At 39.9% G+C, this 21065-nt stretch overlaps 3 non-coding genes across 3 annotated transcripts; all 3 read left to right on the top strand.

The window, feature by feature from the left end:
- The first annotated feature begins 1831 nt into the window (after positions 1-1831).
- Trnah-gug (transfer RNA histidin (anticodon GUG)) lies at positions 1832-1903 on the top strand. Its single transcript has one exon. It is a non-coding gene; the product is annotated as a tRNA-His (tRNA).
- Positions 1904-15851: 13948 nt separating this feature from the next.
- Trnah-gug (transfer RNA histidin (anticodon GUG)) lies at positions 15852-15923 on the top strand. The gene has a single exon. It is a non-coding gene; the product is annotated as a tRNA-His (tRNA).
- Positions 15924-20674: 4751 nt separating this feature from the next.
- Positions 20675-20746, top strand: Trnah-gug (transfer RNA histidin (anticodon GUG)). The gene has a single exon. It is a non-coding gene; the product is annotated as a tRNA-His (tRNA).
- Positions 20747-21065: the final 319 nt, after the last annotated feature.

Genomic DNA, 21065 nt, shown 5'->3' with positions numbered 1-21065 from the left:
GACCAATATTTACTTTCTAAGTGATGGACCACACCAAAAAATTATACCAAAGACATTAAATAGTAGAAATTTACAAAGTATGATAGCATATTGATCTGCATGCTTTCGAAACTAGCACTTACGTGAAGTGCAATTATTGATTTCCCAAGTCTCTAAGATTTTCTCCATTTCTCAAACTATTTGATTTATTGAGCGTCACACACTGCATTCCTTTCGTTAAGTATGATTCAAATCAGTTGCATATAATATTTATCAGCTGCATATAATATTTAATTACACATAGCTAATGTTTTTCAGAAGAGTATCACAGAGAAAAATGCTTGAGATAAACTGCAAAAACACCACCTGGTGGTTGTTTTTCATGTAATACTTGAAATATTCGGTGAGAAAATGTGTAAATGCCATTCTCAGTCGAGAAAACCTACTGGAACGTATTTTGTGATGTACTAAATACCATCACAACCCCAAAAAACTTTGGCCACAAAGGGAAAAACCAGGTGACAAATAATATATACAACAACATACGCAGTTTAAACTCGAACAGCCGTCTAAAGATGTAACTGTGGGTTCGAAACCGGTAACACTTTCTTTTCTATGAATAAATAGCTTTATGAATAGTGGTTGGTTGCTGTTTTCTTCTTCGTAAGAATCAGCTTGCACTAAGGACAAACCCACGGTCCAAAAGGTTAGTTTCCAACAAAATAACAATCTCTGATTAATATGATAGAGCACCGTGGCTATGGATTCAGTAAGATAAAAAAAAAGAAGTACGTCATTTCCACTTATACGTGACACCATTTTTAAGCATATTTGATCAACGAATATTTTATAAAAAAGATATCAGTAAAGAAATTGGATGAAAAATTTACTAAAATATGGCATTACTCGTATGCTGCCCACGAGGCGCTACAGTAATTTGTATTTTAAAACTATCTGAGTATCGCAATATTATTTATTTTCGTTGACGACGCGTAACAGTAGTTAAGAAGAGATTTAAGGCAACCAGACCTGAAGATGGCCTGTACCTACAAACTGGTCATGTGAAATTAATAATATTGTGGTGTAGACAGTGTTACGCAGTTTGCATGGTAATTATTTTCGTTTTTGTTCCTTTCCTTGTTGAAGGATTTAACAAAGGATATTGTTATTTATCCGGAAAAATTCCTTGTGCTAGTGTTGAATTGTATACACCACTAAGGAATAACTTAGCAAGTTACAATGACTGGTGTTATGTTCGTAGCTACATTAATACTCCTCGAGTTTTTTATTTTATATATTTCTTATTGCTAGGTCCTACATGGATATATAGATTTCAGTGCTATTACTATGTTGCTTTTGGTTGTTTTAATGATTATGGGTCAACACTTTCCCTGTATCTTCCTCCCACTTCCTCAAGGAATGCACGGAATGGGGTGTCCATAAATTGGCAGATATTAGAGAAATAATTAGGGATGAGAGTCGGGGAAAACTCAAAAAAAAATTTTAAAACGTGGTTTTAGCCAGATCGTAGGCGTCAGTTTAAAAGAGAGGATGTTAAAGCTGCAATGTAGGATATAAATAACATAGTTTATGAGCAATTAATTTTTAGTTGACTCGATTTCTCATTTGGTGACATCAAGATGAAATCCTTGCTGAAGACTGACTGCAGATAACGTTTTGAGAAGCACCAAATTAGAGACGTGAGATCTCAGTCTGCGTCCTCCGTCAACTTCTCCCGCCTGTTGCTCTGCGCCCGAGACGCCACCTACCTGCTGGCGGAGTTAGTTTGCCAACTGGAGCGGAAAGGACAGTTTTCTGCTGCCAGAGGAGCATTTGTAAAGGAGCCAGAGTAGCCGTGATAGTCTAGTGGTTAGGACATTGCGTTGTGGCCGCAAGAACCCAGGTTCGAATCCTGGTCACGGCAATATGCTGTTCTATTTTGTATTTCTTTGTACAGAGTTAATAATGTAGTCAAAACGACTCCTCCCTTTGTAATAACTGAAAATTGTTCATTCAGTTCACCAACATTAGGCAGATGTGGTTCACAATCTGTGATTTTTTTTTCTTGTTTCAAACATGATGTATCTGTATCTTGAGGTTATAATGAAACAATTTTGCTAAACAAAGACGAGCCTTGACTATCACATGCTCAACTGCAATATGCAAGGTCGCGAAGATAGTATCGGAATAACAGGAACTGGCCAAACGGTTTGTCTCACTCCTAAGATGGAAAAGGAATGACGTTGATCAATATGACTATGTTCTAGTAAAACTCTACAGTGTGGCAAACGTTTGCTTGTTGTTGATAGTTGAGAGTGATGCTAAGATAAACAGCAGATGTAATATAGTTTTAGGACGAGCAGTTGAAGTTTTGTATAAAATATGACGACACAGGTATAAGATTACGAGAAAGTTAATTTCTGGCGAGTAATATCTGGCAACAGAAAAACATTTGTTCAGAGCAACACACAAAGCAGTTGAACACCTAAATCTATCTTCATTTGCATTGTGAATGTTTTAGAGATACAAAGTGTCAATAAAAAAGGCACACTTTGCTTTCATTAATTCCATATTGTCATATGGCGTCATATTTGGCAGTACCTGATAAAGAAATGCCAAAATAATCAGGTTCAAAAGAGAGTAAAATATTATTAATGGTATTAATTCATGACATCTCTGCAGTAGTCTCTTCAGATACGCACGTATAATATTAATGCTTCTCACTGTATTTATTCTTTAATTAAACATATCACGAGAAATCCGTCTTTATTTGAAATCTACCCCTCAGTTTACGGAATCATTACTAACAACGAGAATACTCTACATCAAAACTTAAAATCACGCACTGTGTTGTCCATTATTCAGGAATACACATTTTCAATAGTTTGAAAGTAACCCTAAAACGGTCAGCTACTGATAAAGCACAGATAAGGAGTATCCGAAAGAATTTTTAGGCAGCCATCTTCTTCTACTTCAGTGATAAATTTCTCAGCACAGGGAAATGATGTCTATGTTTAAAGTTACATCACGTCACATCACATCACATGAACGTGGCGTAATACCGGGTTTCGGAAGACTTCCGAGGAAAAAATCCAATATGTCTAACTAAGCTCTGGTTCCAGTTTGACGACCCTTGGCTACAATAGCCTACGGATCATCTTATCCACTTCAGAAGAAGATATTTAAATGGTTTTTTATGAGATTTTTAACTGATTTGGATAACGGTAACGAATTCTGAATTAATCCTGAAAGTGTTTCATTCAATGAAGATTCATAAAGAATTGTAAAACATCCAGCATCTTACTACTTTGTCTTCACTGCAGTAAGCACATTTCTGTATACTCGATGTTTCTCTCTGTATTTCTACTTTCTATAGATGGGAACTGTTAGTACTGAACTATGATAAACATCAGCAGGTGCATATGAATCTAAGTTGGGGAAATGATAATTTGAGGAGAAGTTAATTACAAACAAATATGGAATATTGGGACCACTTTTGTCGTCACCTGTTTTTGATTTATGGTACACAAATAGGGACTGAAAAGAAGAACAATCAGTCACATGAACTATCGAGAAAGTATCTCCGGTGCTAGAGGAACTAGCTAATATGGAACACTGGCAGTCACTTTCATAGTTAGTCATTTTCACTTGTTTCTCCAATCTAGTTCATTTTGTGTTACTGTGTATCAGAAATCGGAATATTCAGAGTCGTGACAGTCAACAAAGAAAAATAAAATGAAACAGCTGTATCTTCTGTTGTCATGTCTACATTAGATGTTGTTTATGTGATCCTTTGTTCGTTGTGAATATATAGCGTTTCTAGCTAAAATGAACTATGGTCTTGTTTATTTATATACCAATTCCAATAATTGTAGCGCAGTTGAAACTAGTATTTTATTGACTTGCTTCTCAAAGGAATCGTCTTCTTTTCACTTCATGTACATGAAAGAATCCGCCCTAGAAACCGCTATAAGTATTTTCCCGCATATTCTACTGTTTTTGTTCTCTGAGACCTGAAGTTGTGTTTTGTGCAGCATTTCTAAATATTATAGGTTTGACACACAATACGAGGGGCGTTCAGTAAGCAAAGAAACACAAGTTTTTCTGAAAACAGGTTAGTTTTATTCAGTATTCCAATACACCATATTATTCATCACTGTTTCGGCTAGATAAGCATATTTTTCAATACAATCTCCGTTTAATGTGACGGCCTTTGCCACTTTACTAAAAAGGCCTGTATGCCCGCGTGGTACCACTCCACTGTTTGACGCTTGATCACTAGCCTTCCCATCATCCACGAGTATCAGTACTACTCAGTCATACAATTTACGAAAATTAAAACACCTTTAAAGTCTGTCGTAATATAACTGTGATATGCAAAGGGTATATGGAAAGTGTGATATAAGTTATGTTAGAGTGCTTTGCTGATTAGTGTTTGTAACTTATGTAAATAAATATGTGGAATGTATAATTTACTAAATAATATTTTGTCATGGATTAATGAAATGAAGATATTCGTGTATGTAATTTTTGGTATTTCTGCAAATTGTCATTTGTATAAAATGGTATACGCTTAATGGCAATGTGTAGGATATGTGTTATGTAAAAGACAGAGTGCTTTTTTACTGTGCGGAATTTACTGTGGGAACCGTAAAAGGTAGCTTGGGTTTTTGGGGCGCTACCTGTAGAGCGAGTGGCTACGGGAGGCCACAGTCTGTAGGCAACAGTGAAAGACACAACACTCGGACGGTGCAGGCGATGTATTGCCTGGAAATTGTTGCACAATAGCTTCGGAAGACGAATACTGAATTATTAAGGTATTAGTACAAGTTGTTGTGCTACGTTACGGACGTCAAAACGAGGCGAAGAAGAATTAATTAGTCCATACTTCAAGAAACATTAACGCCATACCATGGGTAGTGTAGCTGACGATACTATCCTGCACATCTAACGACTACAGCCAACGTGTTGCGAACTGTATAATTAGAATTGTAGAAGCGTGAACCATTAATTCAAGACTAACTTTTTTTGAATAATTATTGTGTTTAACATAAAATTTGGTTCACCCCGTTACTTTATTCCTAATCTTCCATCTATATAGGGTCCTTTCCTGGTTTCACCAACTGCGACATGCCAATTGCAATAATGACTGTGTGGACGATGCGGCCTACTGTACACCTTATTTTAGATCTATATGACGATGCTAAGCTGATTATATTTATATGTTTTGACGATGCGATTATGGCCTTATCACTTTAGGACATGGTGTAAAAAAGATCTGAGGATGGTCGTTACGGACTGAAAGCGGTCATCGTCTAAAGAACTCATATTGTGATCAAAGAATGAAATAAAAAACATTTCCTTTCCAATTAAACCTGACGTAAAAACATTTAAAAGTGCTTATTCAGTATCTAAAAGCACTAATTTTCATCTTTGAATGAATGTCTGAAAATAATTGTTGTGGACGAATTTTTAAAGTGCAGGAAATGTACTGCATGATTTACGTAGTAGAGATGCTGAAGTGAAATTTTGCTTAACTATTGAAGTTGATGTTTTTGGACAAATTTAGCTGTTTTAATATTCTTACTCTCTTTCGGGTAATAACTGAAGTGAAACTGAGTAAATAGGTTTTGCTAAAAAGACAAACTTGTCATGCATAAATACTCAGGTTTAGCAAGTTCAAAATTTTAAGTAAAGTAACGATAAATTTCTTTCAGTTATAAGTGAAATCCAGTACAGTAAGAAGAGTTATAAAAAGAAAATTGCATATGTGGCTCAGTAACACTGAAGTAGAACTGCATGAAAGTAATAAATGGCAATACAGAGTGACTACCTTTGGCTTTTGACAAATCATGTGTTAAGAGAAAGTGATAATCAAAGCGTCTTAATGAATTTAATGTGTGTAATATGGTATTCGAGTATTTAAGTATTGAATTTGTTGGTTATACAAGATGAAAACATATAAGTCCACCCCAGTCAAATTCTTTTAGCATACAGTGACGATTAAAAATTAGTGGCCTTTTTAGATATATATGTATGTTCGTGTAGTATATGTATTTGGGTGTAGCAGCCAAAAGATTCATATTTCTTGCTCAGAACCATATACTGAAAAGATGTATTTATTTATGAAGTTATGTTAGGGGACGGCAAGAAAGCAGACCAGATTTATTTGTCCTTTTTTTTCTTTTAAAAACTTAATCACTTTTTGCCTAGACAAGCTGCCGCCCGTTAATCCATTAGAGAAACCCCTTAATGAACTTGGTGCAGAAAGGTCCTAGGTGCAGGATTATTCCTTTTTTACTGCCATTCTTTCTACCAGCTAGAAAACTCGTAGGAAAAGGAACTAATAGTCTGTTTTCCATATCCGTTAGTTATACATCACGGTCAAATCCTGTAAAAGGGTAACATTAATTATGTGATAGCAGAAGAGCCAACACCGTGTTCTGAAAATTAGAGCGTATGTAGACAGTAAACCATCGCTAGCAAAGTCGGCTGTACAAGTGGGGCGAGTACTAGGGAGTCTCTCTAGACTAGACCTGCTGTGTGGCGGCGCTCGGTCTGCAATCACTGATAGTGGCGACACGCGGGTCCGACGTATACTACTAACGGACCGCGGCCGATTTAAAGGCTACAACCTAGCAAGTGTGCTGTCTGGCGGTGACACCACATTTATACTACAGTTGTGGAAAGTAACCACTTTTGTGACGTGATACTACATGCAGATACCCACATACAGTAGAGCTACATGTGGCTTTTCCCATGATGGGACTATTTGTTCTGTTGGGGTAAAGTGTAATACAGGGACTGCTTCCCGGGGAGTGCATCCTTCATGGAGCCAAAAAGATGGACGTCGGAAGGTACGAGACCCTGATTGTTGATGTTCCTTGCACTCCTCTGGAGGGCGTAGACATTTGTAAGATCTTGAGTGGTCACTGAGAAGGACAAGTACGTTTGCATTTTTGTGGCGACGAACACAGTGAAGTCGTTTCTTCAATTTCCTGAGGGTAGTACATTTCCCTTGAGTTCATCGTTGCGTCATGAGGAAATCAAACAGAATATCTTCTTTAGAGCCCCAGAAGACATTCGAAATGACTTTACCGCCTTTTTCTTCGGAGAAGAGGTGGTTTGTCGCCAGTCCGTGGATTGTCGTTTTGTTTCTGCTTCGAAGTAATGAAGTCATGTTTCATCGCCTGTGATGACGTTCGACAATAAATCGTCACGATAAGCCTGGTAACGCGCAAGCAATTCTCGCAGGTGGTCCTTTGTTGCTCTTTATGGTCTTCTACGAGGTGCATTCAAGTTCTAAGGCCTCCAATTTTTTTTCTCCGGACTGGAAAGAGATAGAAACATGCGCATTGTTTTAAAAGGAGTCCGCGTTCATTGTCAATACGTCCCAGAGATGGCAGCACCGTATGGCAGATGGAATTTTACCGCCAGCAGCGAGAATGAGAACTGTTTTAAATACATAAAATGGCGACGTTTTCCTTACTTGAACAGCGTGCAATCATTCGTTTTCTGAATTTGCGTGTTGTGAAATCAACTGAAATTCATCGACAGTTGAAGGAGACATATGGTGATGGAGTTATGGATGTGTCGAAAGTGCGTTCGTGGGCGCGACAGTTTAATGAAGGCAGAACATCGTGTGACAACAAACCGAAACAACCTCGGGCTCGCACAAGCTGGTCTGACGACATGATCGAGAAAGTGGAGAGAATTGTTTTGGGGGATCTCCGAATGACTGTTGAACAGATCGCCTCCAGAGTTGGCATTTCTGTGGGTTCTGTGTACACAATCCTGCATGACGACCTGAAAATGCGAAAAGTGTCATCCAGGTGGGTGCCACGAATGCTGACGGACGACCACACGGCTGCCCGTGTGGCATGTTGCCAAGCAATGTTGATGCGCAACGACAGCATGAATGGGACCTTCTTTTCGCCGGTTGTGACAATGGATGAGACATGGATGCCATTTTTCAATCCAGAAACAAAGCGCCAGTCAGCTCAGTGGAAGCACACAGATTCACCGCCACCAAAAAAATTTCGGGTAACCGCCAGTGCTGAAAAAATGATGTTCTGGGACAGCGAGAGCGTAATCCTTACCCATTGCGTTCCAAAGGGCACTACGGTAACAGGTGCATCCTACGAAAATGTTTTGAAGAACAAATTCCTTCCTGCACTGCAACAAAAACGTCCGGGAAGGGCTGCACGTGTGCTGTATCACCAAGACAACGCACCCGCACATCGAGCTAACGTTACGCAACAGTTTCTTCGTGATAACAACTTTGAAGTGATCCCTCATGCTCCCTACTCGCCTGACCTGGCTCCTAGTGACTTTTGGCTTTTTCCAACAATGAAAGACACTCTCCGTGGCCGCACATTCACCAGCCGTGCTGCTATTGCCTCAGCGATTTTCCAGAGATCAAAACAGACTCCTAAAGAAGCCTTTGCCGCTGCCATGGAATCATGGCGTCAGTGTTGTGGAAAATGTGTACGTCTGCAGAGCGATTACGTCGAGAAGTAACGCCAGTTTATTCGATTTCGGGTGAGTAGTTAATTAGAAAAAAAATCGGAGGCCTTAGAACTTGAGTGCTCCTCGTATTAGGCGGGGTGGAACCGAGCATGCACACACCGAGTAGTCCACTGATTGTAGTGCGAGGTGTTCGACTGAGATCCGTTTATCATCTCTAATGAGTGTGTGTGTGTGTGTGTGTGTGTGTGTGTGTGTGTGCAGGTTCCAACAATGCTGTGTGCGGCCGGCCGGCACGCGGCATGTCCGACATGTTTGCGCGACCTTTTTGCAGTTATGAAAGACGCCTCGCCCAATGACTCCTTGCTTGTTCACTACCAGCTTTCCGTAGACATTTTGCGAGCGCCTATGAGTGTCTGCGACGGTCTGGTTTTCCGCCAAAAGAAACTCAATGACAGCGCTCTGCTTGGAACGCTTCTCCATCACAGACGCCACTTTGAAGGCAACGTATACCTCTACGACCTATCGGAACCTCATGAAACTATAGGGACCGAAGCAGGAATATTCCAGGATATCCAGAAACAAGGTCCGCATTTTTTAACCGAAATTATCCGTAAAAAAAGAATTTGTTGCGTTGTTCATAGTATGCCCTTCGTAAGTTAAAACTATTTGGAGGATGCTGTTTACTCTTCAATTGCAGAGTTTCGTTGTGAATAAAATACTGAATACTTGTTAGAGTAGTTACAAGATGCGTGGACGGTTAAACCCTACATCGTCAGACGTCCACTATCTTGTACCTTGAAACGGAAGGCGATCTTCTGCCATGGAATACGTGAAATTTGCAAAAAATTGAGTTCCTTTAAGGACTAAACAGTTTCCCCTGTCTTGAAAATGGGAATTTCTCTTGGTATCCAATAGCTTCTTGTTCAAAATATTTTGAACTTGGAACGCGTTTTAGATAATACTTCTTTTTAATGTGACTGTACTTTTTGATTGTTGGTGTGTAGTATAGTAACAATGTAACATGTAGACAATTAAGTACAGTACTGACAAGATTTTCTCGATTGCAAACGTGAATAGCTTTTTCTTGCTAGGTGTATGTTGTTCCTTGGAACAATTTTTCACGACTGGGAAAAACTTATTTTTCCCGAATAAATTTTGTCATTTCAGGAAAAGACTGCAGCACTCACGAAGTGTACGTTATTACTTCAGAATGGAATAAAAAATGTAATAACCTTCCGTTACTGTCTTACTGTTTAAACACATCAATTTCAATGATGTGTTTATATAATCGATCTTTCTCCCACAGAGGTGAAATGTCTGTCAAACACCTGACAAACGTTTTTGCTTTTACATGTGGACTCTTACGCCGTGTTTTCGAAATTGAGTCATCTCTCCTCGCTTTATCCTAAGCCAGCATTTGTCTAATTACATCACTGTGGGTGTTGTGCCAGGGAATAATATGTATTTCCACTCAGTTTAAGAAATAGGCGCTCACAGATTTGCCAGTAAAATTCTCCATGATAGCACAACGCTTCTGATGTACTATCTCATTCTGCAGTTTGTGGAGCGTTTCTGTGACATGAGCTGACTAAAGTGACCTATCACGAAGTTCCCAGTCCTTCTTTAAATATGCTTCTCTCTCTCGTTAATCCAACTTAGTGAGGGCCACACACCATCGAAAAATAAGAGAGATTTGTTGGAACGAATATTTTCTAAGCGACTTCTTTGATGCTAGGAATTGACTCCCTTTGGGTTTCTACACTAAATCGTGATCTACCTTCTCCATATAGTTAGATAGTTCGACCTCGGATCGCCCGGATAGATACTAGATACTTGACAGGTCTCAAGTGACTGATCTCCAATTGCATAATCTAACGATTTAGATTCTTTCAATCTATTTTTGAGCATTACATCACATTCATTTATGCTGAGGGTCAACTTTGTCTTCGCAGCAGGCAGTCATTATCTGCAAAGTGTCACCTCATTTTGCATCACTTTTCATATAATCTCAGCTGGTTTCACACATATGTGTCAGACGCGAAACCACTGTAGTCGTACAGACGTCATGACGTGACTCGTCAAGATGTAGCAGCACAATACACGTATCCTAGTAAACAGTCGACTGTGAAACTGTGGTATTATGAATCACAGTACATAGACGTTGCTTATTTCCACTTGTTCACAAGATTTTTGAAATATGTTGTATAAGCTTTGGCTCAAAGGTAAACTTGACAGCAAAAATAGTGGATCACTATTCAATTCAACCAATATAACGTAGCTGTGTTGCGGGTCCTCTCGACGCCGAAAACCTGTTGCATACAGTCGTCTGACTACACGTAATGGTTATCAAAAGAGACCAGTAGAAAGCCTTGCTCATTATGTCAGTCACTCCAGATGTAAACCAATACCATCATACAACAAATATTATAAAATAACTTATTAGAGATGAGACAGTCCTTAACACTTGTAAATTTAACTTAATTGCAATAAGTGATACCGCAACGGTCTTATAACAATCATTACATGACGTGAGTTGTTGTTCATGACCCCAATTGGAACTCATTGTTAATCAAAAAAATCTCGCATGTCTGAACGAGACTTGACTAGGCATAAAGATATGTCAAATACCAATCAAAGATTCTGAATGAATTCAACTTTGGTGTGTCATCGACTTATCAAATATATGTTTACGGACTGGGAAGATTACATTCACACAGCAACTACAACTAATCTCGTTGCCTACATCGCGAATTATCCGTATCAGCCACCATATGGGCAACGGTGACGTGATGAACGCTGCAGTTGATCGCTTGTTCCATGAAAATATAGACGCACTGCAAAGAGTACTAGGCGGTAGGTCTCGGTTACTAAAGATGTCGTCCTGGGTTCAACAGAGCTGTTTGTACCTCCTCTGTGACAAAGCTACAAACAGCTCTATGAACTCAGAACGACATCTGTAGAAATGTTATCATAAGACGACTAACTGCCTTCGGAAACCAGTATTTCTAGAGGTAATAAACATAAAATAATTCGGAACTGCTACTTGAAACACAGAAATATGTTAATGAAACCGTATCGCCGAATACTCTGTTGACTGTGTTTCATTAACTACTCACAGCCATATTGTCGTACTTATGTTGTAGACCAGTAAAGTTAGTGAGTGTGACAAAAGACTCCAAGGTTACTGAAGACAGCCATTCGTTGTATGATATGATGATGAGGTATCAGTTGTATTATTGTTGTGCATATTAACAGCCTTTCCCATTACGTTATTAAACAAAATAGACACAAATATCAGAAAATTGTCGACAGTTTAATCCACTTAGTTATCAAACTGTCAGATGGTGTGTCGTTACTGTTTCGATTCCAAGCAAGTAGCGACTCGTGGAGTCTGAGTTAAGCCATGTTTAAAGCACAACTGCAAAAAAAAACTAACTTTCTTGGTAGTTTATCGATAAGGGGCGAGAAAGGTAAAGACTTGCAGGTGCCAGATCAGAAGATGCGGGATTGGGGTTTTTGCCAACCAAGCTCCATGGTGCTGTCTTCCAGGTCGCATTTGTTACTCTACAATTGCAAGGTTTCTCATTTGTTGGCACCATTTGTCATCTGCGAAGGACACATCCCTATGAAGCAGTTCCTAATACAAAACACATTGTTTATGCCACCAGACGTATATCAATAACAAAACATTTCGCGGTTGTATACAAACCACAGCTTGAAATAATTTTTGTTATGACTCACCCACTATTTCCTCCTTATGGAGTTAACATGAGGTATTTCAAATCGCCATCTGGGTGCACTCATTTAGGTCCACAGTCACCTCCTTAAATTTGTTACGGCAAATGGCAGGATCAATCTTTTGAAAGGGCACAGACAACTTCCTTCCCCATCCGCCCCTGTTCGAGATTCTGCTTCGTGTCTAATTTCGTTTTCGACGAGTCGTTGTACCATAATCGTCAGTCCTTTCTTTTAACCTTAACACGACTACTGAAGGCAAGTATCTCACGAAGGTTAAATGGTCGTTAGACTTGTCACTTGAAACTTACACTGTCATTGACCATGTAGTAAATCGCAGAAACGTCCATCATCAACGCGTATTTGTCGTCTTGAATGTGGTGATTATTTATCTCAAAGCGTTGTATTTGAAATGATACCACTTGACAATCTCCATAGCAATCACTCCATAAAGGGCACAGGTGTTCCGAATTGCCTCCACTGCTTTCACCCTTTTATTAAACACAAACAGAACACAATGTCACAATTGTTAGCCTTTGCTCTTTTTTAGACCTCATTTTCTAATGCGTAAAAGACGCTCAAAAATGAGAGATATTCAAATTGTAATGGCACGAGCTATACTACAAACTAGAGCAAAATAAGACCTTGGTTAAATGCTTATAACAATATGACACACAAAAGCGCCATGGAGCATGCTGAAACATAGTCTTATATCATATGCAACGTTACATAATGTTATACTTGTTAATTCGAACACAGAGAAGTCTACTGAGGATCATAGGCCCTACGAATAATTTGTCGCAATCACTTGGGCGGACGCCGGTCTGTATCAGGGGCCGCTGGCTGGCGGCGCTGAAATTAATTTTAATATGAGACACAACCACGAGCCCTTTTACAGACATATTTCTGCAAGATTTTTCCATTACTGGTTAGTTAGAAAAAGAACGAAACTGTCTCTGACCTCTGTCGCACTGATGGTCTTAGCAGACAGACGGAATACTGCTTACGAAAGAAAGGAAGAGGATGGGTTTGATGCCACGGCTTTGCGTTCGAACTGCATCGTGTTTACAACGAAACCACGAATCGGTTATTCACAACAACAGCTCTAGTGGAAGTCAACATTTCTCGTAGCATGTGGCTCCTAACCCATTCTGACAAAAACATGATGCTAACACATGTGAAATTCGATGGTTTTTTGGACTGAGGCTACCTTGTAATAACTAAGGTGTGGGTGGTGTGTGTTCGATTCCCACTGGGGGTACCAGTTTTTAACAGCCACAAACAAACCCTTTTCACCTCCAATAACGACAAGTAAAGAGCGTAAGACTGTTCCTTGGTTCCAAATCAACATTAAACATGTCGATTCGCTACTGTCTGGAACAGAGTTGGATTAGTTTTTTCTGTCAGAGGCGTAAGTCGCACCTTGCAGAAAGCGTCGTGTCTAGTAAGCTTTCTTACATTACTAATGTTATTTTAGTTTACGAACCAGTCATCATGTAAGATCATACGACCTGAATTTCTTATTTTAAGTGACCTTGAAATTTTGAAAATATAGTCACTGGACTGGGACTAGAGCTCGGAATTCAATATTTTTCTGGATTTGAACACTTCGAGATGATACTGTCACATCATTTCGTTGTTTCCTCACGGTGCCAAACTCCTGCAGGTCTTCTCTACGAAAATCACGATCCTGACTACTATTGAAAGGGAGTTTGACAGTTGACACCTCTTCATGTGAGGTCAACAATGGCGATGTGCGTGGGGTTGGAGTCCCTGGCAGCTCAGAACTCTTCGTTTCGTTACCTCTAGCCAAACATGTGCACATCTCGCTACTGGTGAAGGCAAAATAAATATTTCATGTCTCTTCAAAGCTATAAGACATTTTCGAAAGCCAGCCAAAAATCATTTGTATCGTCGTTTCAGGTTCCAATATCACGCTATCGCCTTACATATTTAATGTCTAACGTCTGATTGTGCTTAGTTAATAATTCATATAGGCACTGGGTTCTGCTCCCCGTCCATCAGCAGAAATTTACTTCGTGGCTTTTCAAAACTGTGCGTTGCACTTTATACATACCTTTCGTGGTTACTTATCCGGGGCAATATTTGCTTCATGGGGTTCCTGCTGCAGAGCAGAATGTACCGCCATTTATTTCCAGGTTCGGACATTAGGCCTTGTAAACTGATCCTGGTGAACATTTCGATATTTTACATCTCTTTACGCTTAGTAGAGTCTCGATCAGACACCAAGCTTTTTTTGGTTAACAGTAGGTTCAAATTGGATTCACGAACACCAATCGTCATGCCACCTAATGAATGTGATAAAACGTCTGCGGTATTTCACAGTGCAATGACGTTAAATTACAAGTGTTAAGGGTGGCATCATCCCCAATAACGTGTTTTCTAATGTTTGCTGTATGACGGTATTGATTTACATCTGGACTGACTACCATGAAGAGCAGTGTTCTCTAGTGGTCTTTTGTGCTGCAGATTGTGTATAGGGAAGCGACTGTACTGTGAAGGGTTTAGAGGACATGCGACATAGCTGTGTTGGTTGCATACAATCAGTTTCGGCCTATATCTTTGAATTCAGGGGTGGCCTGCTTTTTGTGCTGTCGGTTGTACATGTATTCACGACGTAATTTGCAAAGATGTTTTGTCTGACAACCCGACTTCTATGATTTCCCACAAGTTTCAAGCTTTCTCCTGTTTCTTTAAACGCGTTTTTTCCAAAACCGTTGTTTCGGCATGGTTGTCGTCGCCCACCCTACAATTTTCATCCGATTTTAATAGGTTTTTGGTCTCCCTCGAAGCAAATTGAATTCCCTTCAGTTCATCGTTGATATTTAGTATATTTTTTGGCAAGAAAGAGGGTTAAAAAATAGAGTTACAGCCGCAACCGTCGATGTAACTTCTTCCAGAGCTGCCTCAGAAAAATCCCAATTACACAGTGAAGATATTATCATTTTTCAATAAAAAATACCGATAAAAACTTTAATGTATGCTTTATTCATTTCAGAGAACCCCATTTGTCTACTACATTCCAGTAAGGAGAAAAAAGTCCTGAATGTGAGCAATATTTTCGTCAGACACCCTGTCGCTCTCCCTTAATGCTGGCAGGAGAACACTTGACTTCACAGGAGTGTCCTTCATTCCCAAGCAAGCCTAGCGTAGTCGAAGATCAGTATTCAGCACGTAATGTGAGGCCACCTGCCCCCCCCCCCCCCGCCCAACCCCTCTTGAGCACACCTTGTACGACTTGTAGAAGCCAACTCGCCAGCTCCAGGGTGTACACGAAAGGGACTATGGTGCTGGGAAACACCGTCCCTTTTTCGATTTTGCTCTTGTTTAACATTTAAAACCGAGTTCGCCAATGCGAAATTCGATTCGGTACATTACTCTTACGAGTCGTGGTCTGTATGTGGTCAGAAATGATACGGTATGCAGTATTCGCTTTACTTCTACAGATATATAACTGTTTCAGCTAGCAGATGCCAAAAGTTTCAAACTATTTTTAATTAAATTAGTTAAACAGAGTCGACATTGCGTTCCATGTTTACAACGTAAGGATGGAGAAAGCTGACCTGGCGTTCTAGCGGAACCGAGTGACGACAGCAACTCTGCGGCTGCTAACAGAAGAACGAAGTACGCCCAGTCTGAATTCACCAGCCGTGATAGTCTAGTGGTTAGGACATTGCGTTGTGGCCGCAAGAACCCAGGTTCGAATCCTGGTCACGGCAAAAGGTTAATATTTTAATGAGGAATGGCGCATCTGCACTTAACTATTTCATTGATACATTACTTTTATTAGCAAATGAGTATTGGTGTTGTTCCAATCGATCCAATGCCATTAGATTTCTGAAATGATTGACACCTTTTCTCACTAGTGGCTTTCAGTCAAAGTGCGTACAAGTGGGTCCAAATTATGGGACTGGCTCCGTGATTTCCCATCAGGAAGGTCGCACTACGTACTAAACGATGGGAACTGGTCAAGTGAAAACCAAACTGTGTCTGACGTTTCTCAAGGGACAGTGATAGGTTATTTACCGTTCCTGAAATGTATAAATTAATCAGAAAACGATCTAAATAGCTCTCTTAGAGCGTTGAAAAGTGAGGTTGGCAGTTAGTGCAAAATAACAAAGCAGGAATGGCTAAAGAGGACCTGCAATAGTGTAAAAGCGTGAATGACTATGGGAAAGATTGATGTTCCCTATAAAAAATTAAAGAAATCTCTGGAGCAAAGGATAGCAGCTATATCAATTGTAACAGCTCAGATGTCAAGCCAGTACTAAGCAAAGAAGGGAAGGCTGAAAGATGAAGTGAATATGTAAAAGCATGTACAGAGAGAACAAACGTGAACATAATATAACGGAAAGGAGTTGGGAGAAAGATCTACAAGAAGAGTGTGACTGACCACTTCAAGCCCTTGATGGAAACAAGGTCTCTGTGACAGTTCCCCGCAAATTATGCAGCTCCTTCTGAGTGCCCGCGATGACAAAGAAAATGAGACTGTGAAAACTGCATCAGACCACAAATAAAAGTAATAATTCAAATTCCAAGGAAAGCAGGGGCTGACAAGTGTGAATAATACCGAACTATCAGTTTAGTAAGTCACGGAGGAAAGTAATAACACGAATTATTTATAGAGTAAATTACTAACTGATAGACGTCGATTTCAGGGGATATTAGTTTGGCATACGGAGAACTTTACGAACAAAGGAGACACTATGGACACTACGGTTTATGTTTACGTCTAGACTAAAGAAATGCAAAACTACATTTCAAGTACATGTAGATTTAAAGAAAGCTCTTGACAGCAACATACTGTTTGAAAATTTAAAGGGATAAAGTGCAGGAAGCGAAGGGTTACACGTAGCTTGTACAGAATCCAGACTGGAGTTATAACAGTCGAAGGACACGATTAGGAAGCAAAATAAATAACGAAAGCGGAAGAACAGAGGATAAAATGTAGACTTCCAATAGCAATATTAGCTGTTCTAAAAGGAGAAGTCCATTAATTTGAATGCGAAGAAGTCTTATCTGCAGTCATCCGTATGGAATACAGCCTTGTACGGAAGCGAAACGCAGCCGAAAAACAGTTCAGAGAGAAAGAGAAGAGAATAAAAGCTTTTTACAGGTGGTTCTAAAGAAGATAGATCAGAGGCTAATGAGGAAATACTGGATGAATTCGGAGAGGGAAGAAACAAATGTATGGCATTACTTGACTTGAAAACGTTACCTTAGGTCATTAACGTAATGAAGAGAAGTGCGGGGATAAAAGTTGTCGAGGGTATACAAGAAACGACTACAGAAAGTAGGTACACGAAGGAGTAGGATGCCCCAGTTGTCGTAGTTACGGAGTAAAGACCATAATAACAAGTTATAAAGACGAAAGTTGCAGTATTGCAACGCGGATGTTTCTTACAAGTGTACGAGTCCATTCAGTGTTGCTGCGTGAGAATAAGCAATACAGCAATTACTAAATGACAAAATTAATGACAAAAAGAACTGGTTAAGGAATTTATTCATTAACATGTTAGCCTTTTCCCGTAAGCAAGATTCGAGTCAATTCAGTGTCCTGACCACTAGCCCAATAGACCATAACTGCTGGTAGCCGGAGTTTAACAATCCAGCATTTTACATCCATCTGTCGGGGGCCCTGTATATGCTCTACAAATTTCTGCACAGCTTGTACTTCCTATCCATCTGTGGCTGTATACCGATAACGCTGCCTTCATTGCCTTCCGTCCAACACTCCAAGGTACTTACCGGCCTCTCTGAATAGAGAACATACCTGGTTTAAAATTGAAATTTGGTTTACTCTCAAAATCTTTATCTTTTTAGGCAACTTTCAATAGATTTTTCGCCGCTCAGTGAATACCGTTCAGCGCCACTAACAGCTTAGTGACAAACAATGAACATGCAGCTAGGGATGTCACTATTATCATTTTTTCAAATTGTGAAAGCTTCCATTATCTTATGTGTATATGTCATTCTCACTTTTTGTTTGCATAGGACTTATACATTAATGTGACAAAAGTCATGGGTCATGGGATAGTGACATGCACAATACAAGTGACGGTAATATGCGTACACTAGGTATAAAAGGGCAGGCAGTTCATCGACGGAGCTGTCTTTGTACCCATGTGAATCATGAGAAAAGGTGTCCGATGTGATTATTGACGAACAACGGAAATTAACGAACTCTGAACGCGGAATTGTTGTTAGAACCAGACGCGTTGGACATCCCATTTCGTATATCGTTAGGAAATTCAATATCTCAGGTCCACAGTGTCTAGAGTGTGCTGAGAAAATCAACTTTCAAGCGTTACCTGTCAACATGGACAACGCAGAGACGAACGGCCTCGATTCAACGACCGACAGCTGCGGCGATGTGTAGAGTTATCAGTGCTAACAGACAAGTAACACTGCGTGAAATAAGCACAGAGACCAATGTGGGACGTACGACGAACGCATCCGTTAGGACACTGCTTCGAAATTTGGTGTTAATGGGCTGTGGCACAAGACAAGCGAGGAAGTACCTTTGCTAACAGCACGACATCGTCAGCAGCGTCTCTCCTGTGCTGGTGTCCATATAGGTTGGACCCTAGACTAGTGGAAAACCGTGGCCTGCTCTGTTGCGTCCCAATCTGAGTTGGTAGGAACTGATGGTAGGGTTCGAGTGTGGCGCAGGCCCCACGAAACCAAAGATCCATGTTTTCAACAAGGCACTGTGCAAGTTGGTGATGGATTCATAATGGTGTGGACTGTGTTTAGGTACATGGAATGGACTAGCTGCTCTGGTCCAACTGAACCGATCACTGACTGGAAGTTATTATGTTTGGCTACTTGGTAATCATTTGCACCCGTTCGTGGACTTCATGTTCCCAAGAAACAATGGAATTTTATGGATTTAAATGTGCCAGGTAGAACATTCTGAACAATTCGAGCGAAGGATTCGGCACTCAGATAGCCCGATGAGAGTCCCATCGAACATTTATGGGAAATAATCGAGAGGTCAGTTCGTACACCAAATGCAGCACTGACCACACTTTCGCAAGTATCGTCAGCTGTAGAGCCAATATGGATCAGTATTTCTGAATGGGGCTTCCAACGACTTGTGTCTATGCCACGTCGAGTTGCTGCACTACGCAGGACAAAAGAGGAAGCTGTACGATATTAGGAGGTACCCCATGACTTTCGTCACCTCAGCGTATCTACTTGATAAGTGATGAATTACACCAGACAATTACACCAAAACACAATGAAGAGTAGAAATTTACAAAATACGTTAATATGTTGGTTCTTTTGCTTTAGAAACCAATAGTTATGTAAGGACCAAATTGAATTGAATCTGAGTGTCGCGAATTCTTAGACCAAAAAATTTCGAACATTGTCCCACTTTCTCTAACTGTGTTCCTTTTGGTGTATTGCAGTTGCTTTCTAGAAATTAAGTATCGATTTTCCAAGACATACTTAATAATTCCTGCAAAAATATTAACAACTTCTGATGCTAATTTCTGGTGCTATTGCTGTCCCTCTGACACAGTTAATTGCAACACTTCCCGTATGAAACAGTGTCAGGTCCGTTCTATACATACTAGTTGCTGGAGGACCATTCACTTACATAAGGAGAAGGAATGGACACAAAATTAAACCTCCTGGTATTAGTTTTTCCCTGAGACATTAAGATTATCTCTTCCTCTCAAACTGATTGATTTTTTTCAGCGTCACACACTGCCTTCATTTTGTTAAGTATGATTCAAACCAGTTGCATGTACTATATTGTATTTCATCTAGTTTAAGTATTTTTAGAAGTGTATCACAAAGAAAAAATGCTTTGGATGTACTATAAAAATACGATGTGGTGGTATTTAGTGTTAATATCTGAAATATTTGGTGAGTAAATGTGTAAATGCAATTCTCAGTCAGACAAACCTTCTCGAAAGCAAATTGTGACGCACTAAGTAGTAGAGAAAAACCATCTCAAGGAACATTCGCCAAAAGGGGGAAAAAGCAGTGGAACACTAATACAAACACCAACATATGTAATCCAAACGTTAACAGCGGTGTCAAGATGAAACTGTCGGTTCGAAACCCGTAACGCTGCTATTTGTGTGAATACACAGCTGTATCAACAGTGGTTGGTTGCTGTATTCTGCTTCTTCGCGAGAATCAGCTTCTACTTTGTTGTTAATGTTGTGTTGTAGGATATAAACAATATAGTTTGAGAGCAATTCATTTATAGTTGACTCGACTCCACATTTGTTCGCATCAAAATGAATTCTTTGCTTTCGACAAACTACGGCTAACGTTTTGAAAAGCACCAACATAGAGACGAGATAACTCAGTCTGCGTCCTCCGTCTTCTTCTCCCGCCTGTTGCTCTGCGCCCGAAACGCCACCTACCTGCTGGCGGAGTTAGTTTGCCAACTGGAGCGGAAAGGAAAGTTTTCTGCTGCCAGAGGAGCGTTTGTAAAGGAGCCAGAGTAGCCGTGATAGTCTAGTGGTTAGGACATTGCGTTGTGGCCGCAAGAACCCAGGTTCGAATCCTGGTCACGGCAATATGGTGTTCTATTTTGTATTTCTTTTCGCTGAGTTAATAATGTAGTCAAAAGACTACTCCCATTGCAATAACTGAAAATTGTTCATTCAGTTCCCCAACATTAGACAGATATGGTTCACAATCTGTAATTTTTTTGCTTGTTTCAAACATGACGTATCTGGATCATCAGGTTATAAAGAAACAATTCTGCTAAACAAAGACGAGCCTTGACTATCACATGCTCAACTGCAATATGCAGGTCGTGAACATAGTAATGGAATAACAGAAAATGGCCAAATGCTTTGCCTCCCTCCTAAGATGGAAAAGGAGCGACGTTG

Source organism: Schistocerca cancellata, chromosome 2 (assembly GCF_023864275.1).
Source record: "Schistocerca cancellata isolate TAMUIC-IGC-003103 chromosome 2, iqSchCanc2.1, whole genome shotgun sequence".
In the NCBI taxonomy this organism is placed as follows: domain Eukaryota; kingdom Metazoa; phylum Arthropoda; class Insecta; order Orthoptera; family Acrididae; genus Schistocerca; species Schistocerca cancellata.
This window is presented reverse-complemented; position numbering and strand designations above follow the sequence as displayed.